This window comes from Clarias gariepinus, chromosome 1, assembly GCF_024256425.1.
Source record: "Clarias gariepinus isolate MV-2021 ecotype Netherlands chromosome 1, CGAR_prim_01v2, whole genome shotgun sequence".
Taxonomy (NCBI): domain Eukaryota; kingdom Metazoa; phylum Chordata; class Actinopteri; order Siluriformes; family Clariidae; genus Clarias; species Clarias gariepinus.
The window spans coordinates 31,774,645-31,791,871 of record NC_071100.1 but is presented as its reverse complement, the minus strand read 5'-3'; the positions used below and the strand labels follow the sequence as shown (position 1 = coordinate 31,791,871).

Sequence of the window (17,227 nt, the reverse complement as noted above, 5' to 3'; positions counted from 1 at the left end):
CTTACCACGAAGAGTTTTCCTAAGTGGCACTAAAAGTTCTTAACTAAGAATTTCCTTCTTTTAAATACTATTCAAAAAACTGCAAAAGGAAGGTTAACTAAGGAATTCCTAAGCTGAGAGAGAGGGCAGGGTTGACCCGGTTGCCACAGGTTCATGAATGAGCGGTGGTGGTGGTTGGCTAAAAGCTAAGGTCCTAGTGGCTTGTGGCAGAATCTTAAATTTAATACCTTACATGTTAGTTTAGAATAACATAATGTTGCAAAACAGAACACGAGTTAAAGTTTACTGACTTCATACATGAGGTTATTACCTAATAGGTTTAGCAAATTGTCAACAGTTGTATCATGTATTACTGAGAGAGTTCATTTGCCTATTGCATAATGATTTAAACAGTCCTGTTGTCCTGATGTCTAAAGCAGAAGCTGACTGTAGATGAACAATTTTTACCAGTTCACTTTTTCTTTCCCCCAAGTCCACAATCACTGTAGTACCCTCACAATCAAGATGCTGTTTTTGGTCTTTCAGCTGCTCCTGTCATGTGGTTCCCACAGCGGACCATCCGGTTCGGACTTGGCACAGGTTTTATGTCGGATGCCCTTTCTAACGCAACCCTCCCCTTTTTATCTGGGCTTGGGATCGGCACTGCAGCCTTCCGTGTGGCAGACGAGAAACCTATAACTGAGCCACTCATGCCCATATTCATTCACAAAAAAACTTCATTAAAAAATTTTTAAACAAAGTTACTTGATTCCACTGATAAGATTGTTCAAGATTTGATCTTGTCCAGCGCTGGTTCAGTGAACAGTGAACTTTAGCCTGTTTAAGAGGGGAATATGTTGACTGATAAATATAGCACTAATATTTGCTTCCATAAAGGCAGACTTTATTGTATCTTTAATCTTTAGTCTTCAGGAATAGTTCTCCAGGCTTTCTGTAGGACGTTTTTTATCGGCTCTGTACCTGACTAGGTTCAGAGAAAAGTTTTTGTTTGCAAGTCACACAATGGCCGATGCATGTAGTGAAGAGCTGTAATAGTGAGCAGTTTCTTCATGTTTAGTCGTCCAAAAGACATGACCTCACCCAATTATTTTGTTTTCTATTGGTGCATGCTTCGAAGATGGAGTGGTGGATACATTGAGGTTGAGTACTGAACTGGCTTTCATCGCCTTGTGGATCTAATTCCCATCTGTTTGTTTTTTTTAAAGTTGTAACAAGTTTATCTGCTTTAGTGATGAAATGCTTTGTGGATCACTTTAAGGTGAAAAACCTATTAGGTTTACAATTAGGTTAAAGGTTGTTTAACAATATCTGGTTCGCCTAGAGATTATTACCCATATTCTTGGCGAAAAAAACATGCAACACAAACGAGAACTGGAAACAAGACATACTGTAGGGACACAAGTGTCATGATTTTTGCAGAAAATACTGTATAGGCAATAAAAAAAAACATACCAGCTTATAAAAAGAGTTTGAGCAATAAATCAGAACTGAGGACAAGTAAAAACTTTATGCAGAAGTTATATTAAACGTTACCTGCATGTGAAACATCTATTAAACAATCATTTCAGTAGAGTAAAAAAAAATAACACAATAAACGATCTTTATAATCTCATTTACACATTGTTTTACTGTGGCTTTACTAAGGGTATTTCAGTGCTTTTTACCTTCTCCATATGATCTATGTAATCTATCACACACGCAAACACACACACACTTCCCTGATGTCAACGGTAAGATTAATACTCTGAGACATTTTTGCTGCAGGTACGAAAGCATAACAGCTACACACACAAACACACACACACAAACAGAAACAAAGGATTTTAACTGAAATATTCATTACACCACAACACAAAAGCATGAAATACAAACACAAAAATATAACATATTCAAGGTGACAGAAATATAATGTAGGTATAATGCTGTATAAGTGCAGATGTGATGCACTGGAATCGACAGTGATAAAGCCTAGTTAAAACAAGTGCACGTAGCATTTTCAAAACACACTCTCCTCACATTCCTCATATGTGAGACAAAGATTGAGCAATGCTGTCTGTTTTGTACGTAATGGACGAACACGATAACCTAATACATTTACACATCCGACAGCAGCTTACAACAGCTCCATCTCTATTTTGTCTCTAGAGACAATGAGTTGTTCAAAACACCCTTTTTTTTTTTTTTTTTTTTTTTTTTTACAATGTGGTGATCTACACTCAATCCTCCTCTGGTTCACACCCTGCAGGAACTATCAGCAGCACTCCAGCACTTCCTTCCTCTAAACCGTATGTGTGTGTGCGTTGGTGTGTGTGTGTAAACTAGCACACAAGGATGGGGGGCTAGGGGCTAAACATCACTCAGTGCTATAGAATGCTTTCCCAAGAGTATATTCACACGCACATATGTATACACATACACACACACTCGCACACACTCACACACCAATGAATTCCGATGTAGCTCCTCACACATTCTGACAGCCTGCCTTTCCACACACTGTAGTCTGTCTGCTAATTTAAGAATCATTTGTTACTGATCATTTCTAGATTGTGAGCTGGGAAATGTACAGAAATATACTCTGACATGTTAGTACATTGTCAGAGATTTTATTAAGAAAATTGCAATGTGCTGTATTATCCAGAAAATCAATCTGTCCTTTTCATCAATTGGAATAAAAAACATTTGATAGATTTAAAACCACTTCTCTCTATTAAAAAGAATTTTCGAATAAAAAAAAGTGGTGTTCAAGTCAAACCTGGACTTTTTATTGTGCAGAATAACAGAATGCAGTTATGAAATTTCACTAGCACTTGGATACCCTCAAGGTAGAACGTTTTCTCAGTACGCCAAAGCCATGATCAGACTTCCAGCTTCAAATTTTAAGCGCTGGCCTCCCAGGAACTTCTGTAATGGCCCAGACATTTGGAAATGGCTTGGTGCGAGGACAGGACTTTACAGGGGAGCCTCATCAGCTTGGTTCATCATTCATTTATGTACAACCTTCTGAAGACTTCTGCAATCAGTTTTATGCCTTTAATCACAAGAAATTTCATCACAAATCTCGGTTTGACATAAACTCCTCTCATACATGTCTAGAAATAGACTTAATAATCTAATATTTGGTTTATTGTACTCATAATAAGAAACAGATACATTTAACCAGATTTAAGATCTGTTGACTCGATAGAAATAAATGTTTACAGTGTTGAATTACAAGCGAAGTGTCGTCTGATCGATAATCCTGCAGTTTACACTAATCTATCCGGTACCCGTTTGGAAGCATCCCAAAGTTTCCCAGTTCAGTCCGCATCAGCTCTGTGAGCCACACAGCCCATTTATCCTGCAGTGTGAGCAACCTGTCTTCATGCATGTGAGATCCTTTTAAATCACACACTCCCATCCACTTTCTAGAATAGCTTCAACATCTATAACAGAATGATAATAATAATAATGGCACTCATTACACCAACATGGATAATGAGAATCAAGACAGATAACGCTCTTCATTTATTGTCCTGTCGTCTCATATTTATGGATCACATCTGTATGTTATTAATACATCTCCAGTATTACACTCTGTTTAGTGTTGGATTGTGTGTGTGTGTGTGTGTTGGTGAGATGGATGATCAGCATCATGCGTGTTATATCCACAATAACATGCATGATTACTGAAACACTGGGATCCATACAGCGGACACTGTGTGTGTGTGCAGAAGTGATTTATTTTGGCAGCTGTAATCCTAACACACTTTCACAACATCTGCATGTGTGTGTACACAAGGTCATGACAGGAGCATGACAGCAAGGAAAAGAGAGGGAGCAGGTAGAGGTTAAGGGGGGGTGGTGGTGGGGGTTGAGGGGGTGGGGTGATGCAGCAGGGGCAAATAGAGACAAATAACAGCAAAAAAAGGAAATATGTTAACATTACAAGTTTTTTATTACAAGGTTTATTTTTATTTTTTCACCAAAATCATTTTGTTGCACTAATGTTATTGATATTGATGATACAAGGGGCGTTCAAGTCAAACTGGGCCTTGAATGAAATGTCTCATGAATAAAGGCATAAAACCGTTTGACATTTACAAAAAGACTTCATTAGCACAGTATGGTGATAAGACACTTAGCCTTATAATAAGGTTTTGTAGAAGGCTGAATGTCTGTGAATGACGATCCTGGCCGAGGTAGCTCCCCTTACAGTCCTGAGCTTGCTCCAAGACTCCTATTAAAGGAGTTCCTGGGAGGCCGGCATTTTAGACGTAAAGCAGGCCTTTTGATCATGGTTCCAGTGTACTGAAAAAACTTCCCACCTTAAAGGTATCCAAGCAGTAGTGAAACACTGGGATAAGTACTTTTCTTGTTCTATTGGCAGATAATTTTGCGTCTTTAGAATTAACAAAATTATCTGCGAATTGAAAAATAAAAACATCAACAAATAGTGACATAAGTCAAAAACACAAAAAGCTTTTAATAATCTTATATTTGTTTTTATTGTAATCTTCTACTAGGAAACAGTGGACTTGTGACTACATTCAAGATATTTTCCTTTGCTAAGAAAGCTGCAATTTGCAGCTCATTACTGACACAGCTCTGAACACTCAGCTCAGCCGCCCCCCTCACGCCCCCTTATTTTTACAGATTGAGTTAAAACATCTTAAAGGTCCCATACGTTACTATGTCTATCACAAATGAACACAGGTCTCAGAGATCATTTTAGAGTGTGTCTGTTAAATCCATAATTAATTCAATTCACTCCTCCTCCAAATGCACCATTTCTGTGTCTATGTAAATGAGCTCCTGTTGAGCTACGCCTCACAAAGAGAACAGCAGAGCTGAGCAACAGGCCAGGTGGGGAGAGCATCTTTTTATATGAAGTCACAACATGGGAAAGAATCTAATTGGCTGGAATGGTTTACTGAGTGGTTAGGATTGTCACCTTGCGACTACAGCTGAGACCCTACACAGGATAAGCACTATAGATAATGGATGAAGGGATCTAATTGCCTTGTTTCAATCCCAACCAGCCTAAAAACTAAAATAATTTGCGAGTAGTGTGACAGAGACACATTCCTTCTTTTGACACTATTTGGCGATGGAGATCATGCATGCAGATGAGAGCTGATAGCTTTACCTCTCAGTGTGTTATCCTGTCCTGCGTATTAAAGGATGCATGTTTTACCATCCTCAGTAATATGACACACGGGAAGAGCCGTCTGGTGGGCGGGAACGAGCCAATAATGAAATGAGGAAGAACTCCAGAGTTACAGTAAATCATATGTTCAATGACAGCTCAGATTTTTTTTTATTATTATAATTTCTTTTTATTCCTAAGTAGGTTACATCAGTGCCAGTAATGATCTGTGCTAAAAACATGTTCCAGAAAAATAGGTATTGATGCATCACTAGTTAAAATGGAAGTGTTTGTGAGAGAGATGACTAAAAGATGCTTCACAAACACTCCTGTGTGTGAACCGCAAAAGACTGGATTCAACTCTGGGGTCATTAATCCAACACTGGAGTTTTTTGCTGTGCAGTGTAGGAAGGAAGCGCTATAAAAAAACAAGCACTCCATTGTAGATCTGAGTGTGTGAGTGTGTGTGTATGACGGTGTGTATGTGTGTGCCTGTGTGTGCCGGTTTTCCACAGCTAGCAGATTCTGCAGGCACACAAATCTCTGCATGACACCTCTGTCTAATTAGTAAAGAGAAGACAAGGAAATCCTCTGTTAGAGAGAGAGAGAGAGAGGGAGAGAGACAGAAATAAAGACCCAGACCAGCCCTTCCTTCAAATGCCCCATCAAGATCCCCCTTCTCGTCTTCCCTTCTTTCTGTCTCTTGTCTGTTTTGAGTGCGTTTTCACCTTTCCTCCCATTTCCTTTCTCTTTCGCCCCTTTTCTCCTCCATTGTTCTGTCTGTAAAGCTTGGCAGTCTTTAATGAATTAGGTTCATTGTGAAGAATGTGTGATTGAAAAATATTTCTCTCTCTCTCTCTCTGTCTCCTTCTCGTTGTGTGTGATTCAATACTCAGCAGCACCCCACACATGCTTTCATTTGCTAAATTGGTTGGGAGATTTTGCATGCCAAGGTCTGAGGTTTTTGCGCCCACGGGGTGAGGACTGACAGATGTCCAAACCCATAAACACACAACACACTCCGTCCTCGCTTCACTCTATGCCTCGTTCTCTCTTATCAAGCGAAAAAGGGAGGGTTCGTACTGTATCTTTGCCGGTTTATTTCTTTCTCCATCCCATTATCGTATTAGCTCCTCGTACCGAGCGCACGAACACATCCCGGCGACTCAGCAGGCACTCGACGACAATCAAATACACACTTATTAGCACTCTCATCTCCAATACAGCAATTTAATGACTAAATAGTTCATTACAGCGATTATCAAAGAGAAGTGCTTGTGCTTTACTGGAGAGCGGACACGAGCGGCGTTAGATAAATCAATTTCTCCGAAGGATGAAGCTCTTTTTTTTTTTCTTCTTTTTTTTACTTTTGGTTGGAAACTCTTTAATTATGCATGGCCTACTTTTGTCCATATGCTCATATAACAAGGGTGTGAGAAATGAACATGCTTGTGTGATTCCTTCACACACATATATACACACACACATACACAGACAAACACACACAGCCCTGTGTTTGACTCCTACACCACAGACACTCCCCTGTCTCCGTCCAAGCCAATGAGAGCGCAGGACAGAGACTACCCACAGTCAATGACCTCACACTCAAACCTGCCAAATACTAACCACTATGTTATGACTGAACCCTCTCCGTATTGCACACGTCCCTCTCTATCTCTCCCTCTCCCTCTTTCAACACTTGTATTCTGGAGACTTTCAGAATAGTAAGTATTTGTGTGGGTGACTACTTTGTTATTGACCTGCAAAGCATGCTGCGTGTAAACATGTGTGTCTGTGTAAACATGTGCAACAGCCTTAGATACCAGTTATATACTGTTTAAAAACATTAACGGAACACTTGGTCCCGGTTTGACTTGAACACCCCTCTTATATCTATATGAAGTGCAGGACTGTTGGAGTTGTTGCCTTAACTTTTTTTTACAAGTATATATTAAGATAAAGGATAAAAGGCACACGATAAAGGAGAATAACACAATGTAAAAAAGAAGTCTAACCAGAATATCAATACTTATTATCTTTTTTTTTTTAAAATCACTCTACTCTTTCAGACACACAGTCCGTTCCATTAATCTGACAGCATCTAAATGCGTCTGAATGAGCACTCTGGTCACTTTTTATGTAAAAATCACTACGGCAATTTAACTAATGATGTTCACGGATCACTTGCAACAAAGTCTGACTTCTAACTAACAGACAGACAGATGGACTGATGTAGGATGTTGTACGTATAGCTATCCTTAAAATCACAGCAGACTAGGAAGCATTGCTTTAGTGTAGTGTATGCTATACTATGGTAGTGGATGCGACAGAATAGCACTGTATACTATAAGCATAGTGGAGTAAAGTAAAATATAAGGAAGCCTGCTATCGTATAGTGAAGTATTACAGTATATAGTATATCAGAGCATATATAATAGAAAAGTAGAGTATGCCACAAGTACAGTGAAGTATGGTAGAGCATAGTGAAGTATACTATAGTATAGTGGAGTATAATATAGTATATCAGAGCATATATAATAGTAAAGTAGAGTATGCCACAAGTACAGTGAAGTACTGTATGGTAGAGCATAGTGAAGTATACTATAGTATAGTGGAGTATAATATAGTATATCAGAGCATATATAATAGTAAAGTAGAGTATCCCACAAGTACAGTGAAGTATGGTAGAGCATAGTGAAGTATACTATAGTATAGTGGAGTATAATATAGTATATCAGAGCATATATAATAGTAAAGTAGAGTATGCCACAAGTACAGTGAAGTATGGTAGAGCATAGTGAAGTATACTATAGTATAGTGGAGTATAATATAGTATATCAGAGCATACATAATAGTAAAGTAGAGTATGCCACAAGTACAGTGAAGTATGGTAGAGCATAGTGAAGTATACTATAGTATAGTGGAGTATAATATAGTATATCAGAGCATATATAATAGTAAAGTAGAGTATGCCACAAGTACAGTGAAGTATGGTAGAGCATAGTGAAGTATACTATAGTTTGGTGAAGTTTACTAGAGTAAAGTGAAGCATGTTGTAGTAAACTGTAGTGTAGTGGAGTATATCAGAGCATAGTATAGTTTAGTGGAGTATGGCAGAGTATAGTGGAGCACACTATAGTATAGTGGAGTGGAGTATGATATAGTGTAGTGGGGCATGCTGTAGTAGTATACTATACTATAGTGATATACTATACAATAATATACTGTATTATACTATAACATAGTAGAGCATTATAGTAGTGTACCAGACTATAATATAGTACACTACACCACAGTACAGTATACTACCATTTGTGCACTATAATGCAGTATATTATATATATATACAGTATATATAGTATACACTATACTGTGCTGTTGTATACTGCTATACTGTAGTATACTATAGTACACTATGCCATGGTATACTGTACTATAGATGCAAACTATAGTATAATAGTATGTTAATATAGTATACCATATTGTATTGTTTACTGCACACAGCTATATATTATTACATATTACGACAGTAAGGTTAAAAACGCTGGAGTATTTACTATAGTAGTTTTTCTTATGAGGTAAACAAAAGCAAAAACTTGAAATCAGTCTGGCCTCATACTGAATATTATCTGTCCCTTGATATACTTATTTCTTAGATGTATGTTTAATATCATGAGAGTACTGTGATTCTATCTGTCATGGCCTTAGGTGTGACTGAGTGAAGCCATGAGGCACATAAACATAAACATGAACTATCTGTGAATGACAGAAAGATGTCGCTTTAACAGATTGATCAACCTGCGATGTGATGTAGCCCATGTCTGAAAAGTGCTTAGATTTGAAGTGAACATGTGTCCGCAGATCAGTAATGCGTATCTTCTGAATGCTTACAGACATATTTCAGTAATATACTATAAAAAAACAACTTAGTGAATGTAAGTAAATATAAATGATGGAACAAAGAAGTTAATGACTTTTAAGTGTTGTACACAGGTCGCTATCTCACTCTGCAAAAATGAGCAACAAGAGACTGAATACTCATTTATTTTCCCCATTTTTTCTCACAATCTCTCTTTCTCTCTGCCCTCTATTCATCACTCTCTCTGTGGGATGCCTCAGAAAAGGCTTCTGATGGCAAGCAAGGAAAGACAACAAGAAATGAGTGCCTGTCAGGCAGAATGAAGGAAGAGTAGAAAATATGACAGTGTGAGAGAGCGAGCGAAAAAGAGAGAGAGAGAGAGAGAGAGAGAGAGAGATGAAACGAACCCGCAGAAGTCCAATGAAGCATGCAGGAAAGAGACTGAATCAGGAGCTAACACAGGAGAAACCGCATGAGTGTATGTGTGCATTTATATGTGTGTGTTTGTGTCTTTGAATACTGGATGGCTGCTGTCAGGAAAGTGCCTTCGTGCAGAACAAATGCAGCAGTAGAGCAATCTCAGCTCGCTGATGGATGGCCTCATAAGTATCAAGGACACACACACACACACACACACACTCACGCACACACATACACAATCACACACACACATGCACGCACAGGCACACACACTAAAAATACCACATAATAAAAAATATATCTTGTGCATTATAAGGGAAACTAATGTCTACAATATCAAAGGCTTAATCAAAACAGTGTGATAATAACTAACACACACACACACACACACACGAGATATTAATCAAACTTTCATAATATGTATGTATTGGTTATAATCCTGCAAATTTCACACATTTTTCTAAACTGATGTTCGAACACATGAACAATCAATAATCCATGAATCATTAATAATTAATGATGCACCACACACACACACACACACACACACACATTTCTCCCTGAGGTTAAGTTTTATTTACACAGCTCTAGCAGCAGAAACCAGTGTTTCCTGTACACGCTGATTTACTTATGGCAGCACGCTACTTTATCAACACTGACCGTCACATATGAATTTCCTGTTTATTATTATTATTATTATTATTTTAAATGAGTAAAATCTTATTTAACTGGGTGCACTGAGCTTTGATTCGCTCACCCTCGCTCAAAGAGACCCAACACTTTAAATAAGTGACTAGCGAGCATGTGACATGCACGAAACAATAGATTTTTAATCAATTAATATCTTAATGATAATTAAATGATTGATGATTAATCATTAAAGGGATCATTTGAGTTTTTTTTTAAGTCTGTAAAAATTTTGTTTTTTCAAGTCTTCAAAATTGAGGTGCGTATAAGTAAATTACAATGCGTCTTGGTCATTATAAGTCTGCACACCGCGCGTGAAGTTTGTCACCCGAAACGCGAGTACAATGTAAGTAATATAATAATGAAATAAATATAATAATAAATAAAAAAAAATATATATAATAATTTTTATTTAAAAATTCCACAAACCTCTGTGGGAGGTTTTCTGTGGGAAAAAGTTCAGCTGAGACGCATATACTGTAAAGCTTCTGCAGTCCCACTGAGCTAAATCGAATAAGTAGCTTTTAAAGTCACAGTGTATTTAGTACAAATTTAACTCGTGATGGGTTACAAGGTAACGTGTTAGAGTACTTGGATTACTTTTTGATGTAACGAGTAATCTAACGCCTTGGCCATTTAAGTACTCAGTTATTTAGTTATATTTTCTAAAATGTAAAGCGTTATTCAGACAATTTATGTAATCCATGAGCCAGACAGCAGTGATTCCGTTAGTGTGTGTGTGTGTGTGCGTGTGTGAGTCGTCCTACAAGCCCCACCCCCGCCCCCCTCCATTATTCCTGCTGGTAGTAGTTAACAGATTCTGGGCCAAACGTCGCTAAGTGATGATGGTAGAATATTTATAAAGGTCTTGACTAAAACAACATGCATGAGGAATCACAAAGGAGTTTATTTTCTGCAATGGAAAAGTACTCGAACTAGTTACTTTTATCAGAAAGTAACGCTGTAATGTAACTGATTACTTTGTAAAGACTTTGTAATTTTGTAATGTAATTAGTTACCTTAAAAATAACCACTGCTTATGACTAACCAAAACTAGACATACGAGAGAGGTGATACTCGGCTTTATAACTGTTAATTAGGCTTTCAAAGGAAAACAAAACCACACATGTACAGTGGCATGTAAATAACAATTAGACAAAACTTTCAAAACACAAGGTCTTAAATTATCAGCTGGAAGAAATATAATAATATTGGTATATATAATAAAAGAAAAAGGAATGAAATGAACTCCTGATAAAATGTATTTTAGCTCATTTGGTTCATGAACTGTAAAGTATAAAGTACAGTATAAAGTATCTCTAGTGTAAATGTTTATTCTGTCTGTGAATGGATACAATTAAAGGCTTAATATTCAAGGCACACACACACACACACACACACACACACTAAATGCAGTGTGTGTTTGTCTGAGAGATAGCAAACACACCAGAGTGACTCCACTGTTGGAGTCTGAAGTCTAGACTAAACAGGAATTTGTAGTATGGTAGTATGATGACAACAGAGAGAGAGAGAGGGAGAGAGAGAGAGAAAGAGAGAGAGAGAGAGAGAGAGAGAGAGAGAGACTGTAGCACTGAGCACTGGTTTCTACGTTTCTGTTTTACTGTTACTCTGTTACACTCTCACTCTTTTTCTTTGATGTTTAGTCACTCATACTTTCAGACTTCTATATCAAAGTAAGTGTTTTTTTTTCTTCTTCTTTCAAACAGTAAAGCAATCTTTCTTATCCAGATCATAAAATAATAGGTCCCTAGTGAGAACCAGGTCACAGAAGCCAGTCGCCAAGTTGTTCAGTCTAAATGTCCTCTGTCTGTCTCTGCACATCCGCCCCTTTTCCGTCCCTCTCCCAGCCTTTTCCTTCATATGCTCTTCTGTCTGAATGAGATCTCTCTCCTGATTTCCCCCCACCTTTCGTCTCTTTATTTATAAGCAGAGAGAGATAATGACCTCCAGGTCCACCTGTCTGACGCAGCGTCTGTCGGGTATGGCACCGGGATCCTACGATGATGTTATATAATATTGACGCAAGTATTGATGCTATGATGAAAGAACGGTGCGCTAAATCAAAACAGACAAACGTCTGAACGCGCCGCCCACCTCTGCAGTCGATTCCCAGTAATGACGTATGCAGGGGGAAATGAGCAGCAGCTTCCACTCTGTGATGAGGCTAGCTCAGTAACAATGGTGTTTAATAGGAGGAAAAAAAAACAACAACCTCGATCCGAAGTGATGATGCTCATGCTTGATTATGCAGCTAGCTGATAAAAACAAAAAAGTAACAGCATCTGCTGACAATTTTTGAGTCATATGTATGTCATAAAAATAAATAAATAAATAAATAAATAAAACAGACTGAAGGAGGGTGGTGATGGAGATGAAGTAAAGCACTGGTATCAGCAGGTCATCCAAAAACATAATGGGTAACTTAGTAAGCCCATAGTTAATAAGTAAAACCAGACCAACATGTTTACATTTTAGACAGCACTGACAATCATGTTATGAGAGGTGTCCAAGTTAAACCGGGACTTTTGATTGTGCAGAATAAAAACCCCTTTTATTTCCCTAAGCGATCCCCTGATACACTGATGCACTAATGCACTTATGAGTTTGAAGGTTGGATACCATCGATGTAGAAAGTTTTCTGAGTTTTTTTGCCAGAGCCATGATCAGACTCCCTGGCCTCCCATGTCAAAGCGTTTCTTTTGCTCACTGCGGATTAGTAATCTTTTGTGCCGGTTGAAGGCAGAGAGCTGTCTTGGTACCCGATGTGAACCTGCTTTCGGGAAAGGCGGGAGTTCGTGAATGATTGTGTGTATGGTTCCCACAGACAGATGCATTTCCTCCAAAAGATATCTGTCGAATTTTCAAGGATCGGGCATTTCACTTGCTGAATGTTCACGGCAGCGGTCTCCGTCCCACCTCTTCCATTATCGTTATTCATGAATGTACGGCCTTCTTTAAATCATTTGCAATGTTGAAATGTTTTCCTGCGGCTAAGAGCGTCATCACTTTACTGCGCTATCTGTAGTCTTCTGTAAATGTTAATTAGTTTTGCGCCATTCACGAGAAATTCCATCACAGTTCTTTGACTTGAACGCTCCTTGTAATTATAAATACATATGCGTTTGTGCTGTATTTTCCCTCTTCAAAGTCCTTGCATCTTGTGGAAATCTGTTTTCTACGTTGTCTTCATCTACAACGTCCTTGTCTTAACCCAGGTGCTGCGACCATTTTGTTTGGACAGACAACAATGCAACATGCACTTTCACCTGTTTCCGGTTTACCACCTCAGACAAACACCAACCTGTTTGACGGACAGCCTCCTAATGACATGGAACCTCCCAGTGTTAAGAAAAACCATAACCAGTCCTAACATCCAACAAAATCTCACAAAGCTCCAGCCAGACAGACTTCAGCGGAAAAGCAGTGAGAGTGCTGGCCAGCTAATGTCTGTGTAAAATATTACATACCAGCGAGACTCAGGAATAAACCTCCTACACTCCAGGAAAGTGTGCCTGTCCTGCAGGGAGTTACTGTATAATAAGCTGTATGAGTTAGAAATAGTAAAGGAGCATCAAGGGTTAAAATGATGCGATGCAATAAATTATAAATTAAGCCCAGGTTTAATCAGTAATTGAGTCTTGGCACTTAATTAATTAATCCATTCTTATTCCATGTGCTGTTGGATAGGTGAGAAAACCAGGAAGAACATGCAGGCTCCTCAGTCCGTCTGTCTGTCCATCTGTCTGACTGTCTCTGTCCATCACTTTCACATACACACAGTTCTCGAGTCACTTTTTCAGAGACGTTTAAAGTGCTCGAGTTGAGAGGAACTCAAAACAAGGTTACTCTCTCAACTCCCTGCTGAGTCGGCCGGTGTGTGTGTGTGTGTGTGTGTGTGTGTGTGTGTGTGAGGGAGGGCGCAGGCATGCAATATTTTTTCTCTCTGCTCTGTCTCCATGTCTCAACCCCTCCCCCTTTTAGCCTTGGAGGAAGGACATCAACATAGAGAGGGAGAGAAAGAGAGAGAGAGAGAGAGAGAGAGAGAGAGAGGACAAGAATCACAGGATGGGAAGGGGGTGGGAGATAAAGTATCAGAAATGGTGAAAGAGACCTGAGGTCAAAGTTGGTGTGTGTGCACGCGCACATATGTCCTTGTTTCCTTCCTCTTCTAACTTCTATCCTATTTGCACCCGAGTTAGCCTCACTTTCGCCGCCTAACACATAACAAACACGCTCAGCACCACCTCTGCACCCTGTACAACTGTTCTTCACTGATAGTTGGATTACAGTTGCTGGTGATGGAATTGTGCACACACTCACTGAACACACACAGGGGATACGAGCAGACCAGCAGGCAGTGAATGTGCGCAGTCAAGGGTAGGAAGGGGCAAAAATATTCAATCTTCAAAAACAGCATTAAATCACACACACACACACACACACACACACACACACACACATCAGCGGTCTGTGCACAATCTGTCATAACAAAGCAGGAAAGACAGCGATGAATTAGAGGAAAGAAGAACTAATAAGGCAGCCCAGGTGAAAGATGAATGGTGAATATTAAAAAGCAACAAACTGTTGTTTCTGCATGTGGGCGAGAATGCGCACTTTGTGATTCCACTCAGCCTGAAGGGATGAAGATGAACAGACAGAGATAAAGACAAGCTCACCTCTCTGTTCTGTTCACACAGAGGCACAGACTTCCTTTACAAACCACCAGGCTTGACATGCAAACCTCAGCCAGAGTACACGACTGTAAGAAAGAGAGAGAGAGCGAGCGAGCGAGAGAGAGAGAGAGAGACAGACAGAGAGCGACAGAGAGAAATGCAGACAAAGACGTAGGGAGGAAGGGAGGGAGGAGGGGATCCCCACTTCAGTAAACAAATCCGAGAAAGCATCTCCTGCTGGGAAAACGACTGCATTCTTGTAGAGCTTTCGCAAAAAACACCTCAATAATGGTTCGGTTCTTCTTCATGTCCTCCTCTTACTGTAAACAGATGTGGGGGTCAGCGGTTTGTCAGGTGCATCACTTATACGGCGTAGATATAAGTGTTTACACAATGTTTATCTACGAATTCAATGCTTTCTATAAGTTGACCCATTTAATCAGTTTCATCTCGTAAGCCTTTAAGCGCTCTTGTGTGTGTGTGTGTGTGTGTGTTTGTATGTTTTGTTCTTTTTTTAACTGAAAGACATTTTATAATATACTGTAAATTATACAGTTGTTATTTCATGCAAACATTTTCATTTCAGCTTGACTTGTTAAAACACATGAGATGGCCATAACATGCATTTGGCAAAAACAATAAATAAATAAAAACCTACTTCATAAATTCATAACAGAAAGTAAAAATACAGACATCCTTGCCATATTTGGTATCAGTATTCTGTAAATGTTCAAGTTTTGATATTGTAGTAATATTGTAGTGATGCAACAATTTATACAGTGCTTACAAGAGATGTAAATGCATAAACATTCCCAACATAACACTGTAATTACAACATCATTGACAATATTGATTGTCCTAATCAAAGCACTAATTAATAACATTGACACAATAGGTGCAACCGTGCGGTTAGTTAAATGATACCTTTCCTACACAGTTCATGCTTTTTGTCTGCATCAAGCGAAACAGAAAGATGACTATTCTATCTATCTACCCCTATTAACATTTAAGGGACTCTGATCGATATGCATATGTGTATGTGTGCGTTTAGATGTAACAGGTTTGTTCTCTCTCTCTCTCTTTCACTCTCTCTCCCTCCCTTTCGTGTCAGAAGGGCCTCTTTAAGCTGGCAGCCATGCCTGCCAAAGTGCTGCCCCCGCCTTCTCTAAAATTCATTATCTTTTATTGGAGTGATGAAAGAGGGTTACTGGGCTCAAAGAGGTGGACTGTGTCTTCAAACAGAGCGCCAGCCTGCGACAGACAATGCTGCGGCGGTACTTTGAAACTCTATACACACGCACACACATTTACACACTCGCACTCTCTTTTTTTTCCTCTTCAGTGCCTGTCCAACACGCACACCCATCAAGAGGCACCCTCTCATTCTCTCTTTAATGCGCGCAGATTATCACATCGTTTCTCCCATTAGCCTGTGCAAACACACGCGCAGGCGTAAACCCACCCACCCACACACACACACATACACAGTTATGACAAAAGAGATAAAATACTTGTTAAAGGATAACAAACAATACAGAGCATGTATTAAAGAGATACATGTGTATATATGTAGGCTAACAAACAAGTTCAAGTTATTCCCAAGTGTCTTTGATGTGGGCCAGCATACATTACAAATGTTGAGTAAAAAGGTTTCCTGTCCTCTGTTCGAGGTTCTAATCCCACCCCTGTGCTAATGAACTCTTTTTTTCTTTAGAGACCATACGCTCTTATATGAGACGAAACACTGTTAGACCAGTCTTAATTAATCCAGATACACTGTGCATGTGCATTCCATACAAAGACTCACATTCCTCTGCTCTGTTGTCCGTTCAATTATGCACTGATGCTTCCTAATCCACCGGTCCTTCATTTAAACACACATATACACACAAACACCACTATATACACACTCTTTAATGACCCCTTGTACAAGCAAGAAACTCTGCGTGGTGCCACCCTATCCCTCCCTCCCTTTCTCCCTGCCTCATTTCAAATGACCTTTCCCAGTGAGTATGCATTAAACAGACTTACCTAAACCTTAGCAAGCAAGTGGAAAAGTACTAAGATACTCTGCATTCTTTCATATCCTTGTATTATCCAAGTCATTTTAAATGTTTACATCAGCCCATCAACTCTTTGCCTCATTCAAGTCATTCAAAAACAATGCTCTAGTGTATAACAAACAAGCGTTTCAAGGCCAACATCTTAAAGAAGTGTTGAAGACACTTATTCAAATTATCACGACTGGTTTGCATAAACAGATATTGCACTGGTGAACACTGGTACTATAATCTCCTCCTTTAGCTAGACTTTGAGGTAACTTGATCCGTGGCCATTATTAAGGATATATTGTGTGTCTATTGTTTATTGAAACACTGTATAGCTGTGCCTGATATGTCAACTTCAATAAACATAGAAAAAAACTAAGAAAGCAGAATA

At 39.0% G+C, this 17,227-nt stretch overlaps 1 protein-coding gene across 1 annotated transcript in view; it reads right to left on the bottom strand.

The window, feature by feature from the left end:
• si:ch73-211e3.1 (mastermind-like domain-containing protein 1) overlaps nucleotides 1-17,227 on the bottom strand; it is a 72,425-nt gene that overhangs the window by 9,903 nt on the left and 45,295 nt on the right. The gene's annotated exons all lie outside the window — the stretch shown is intronic.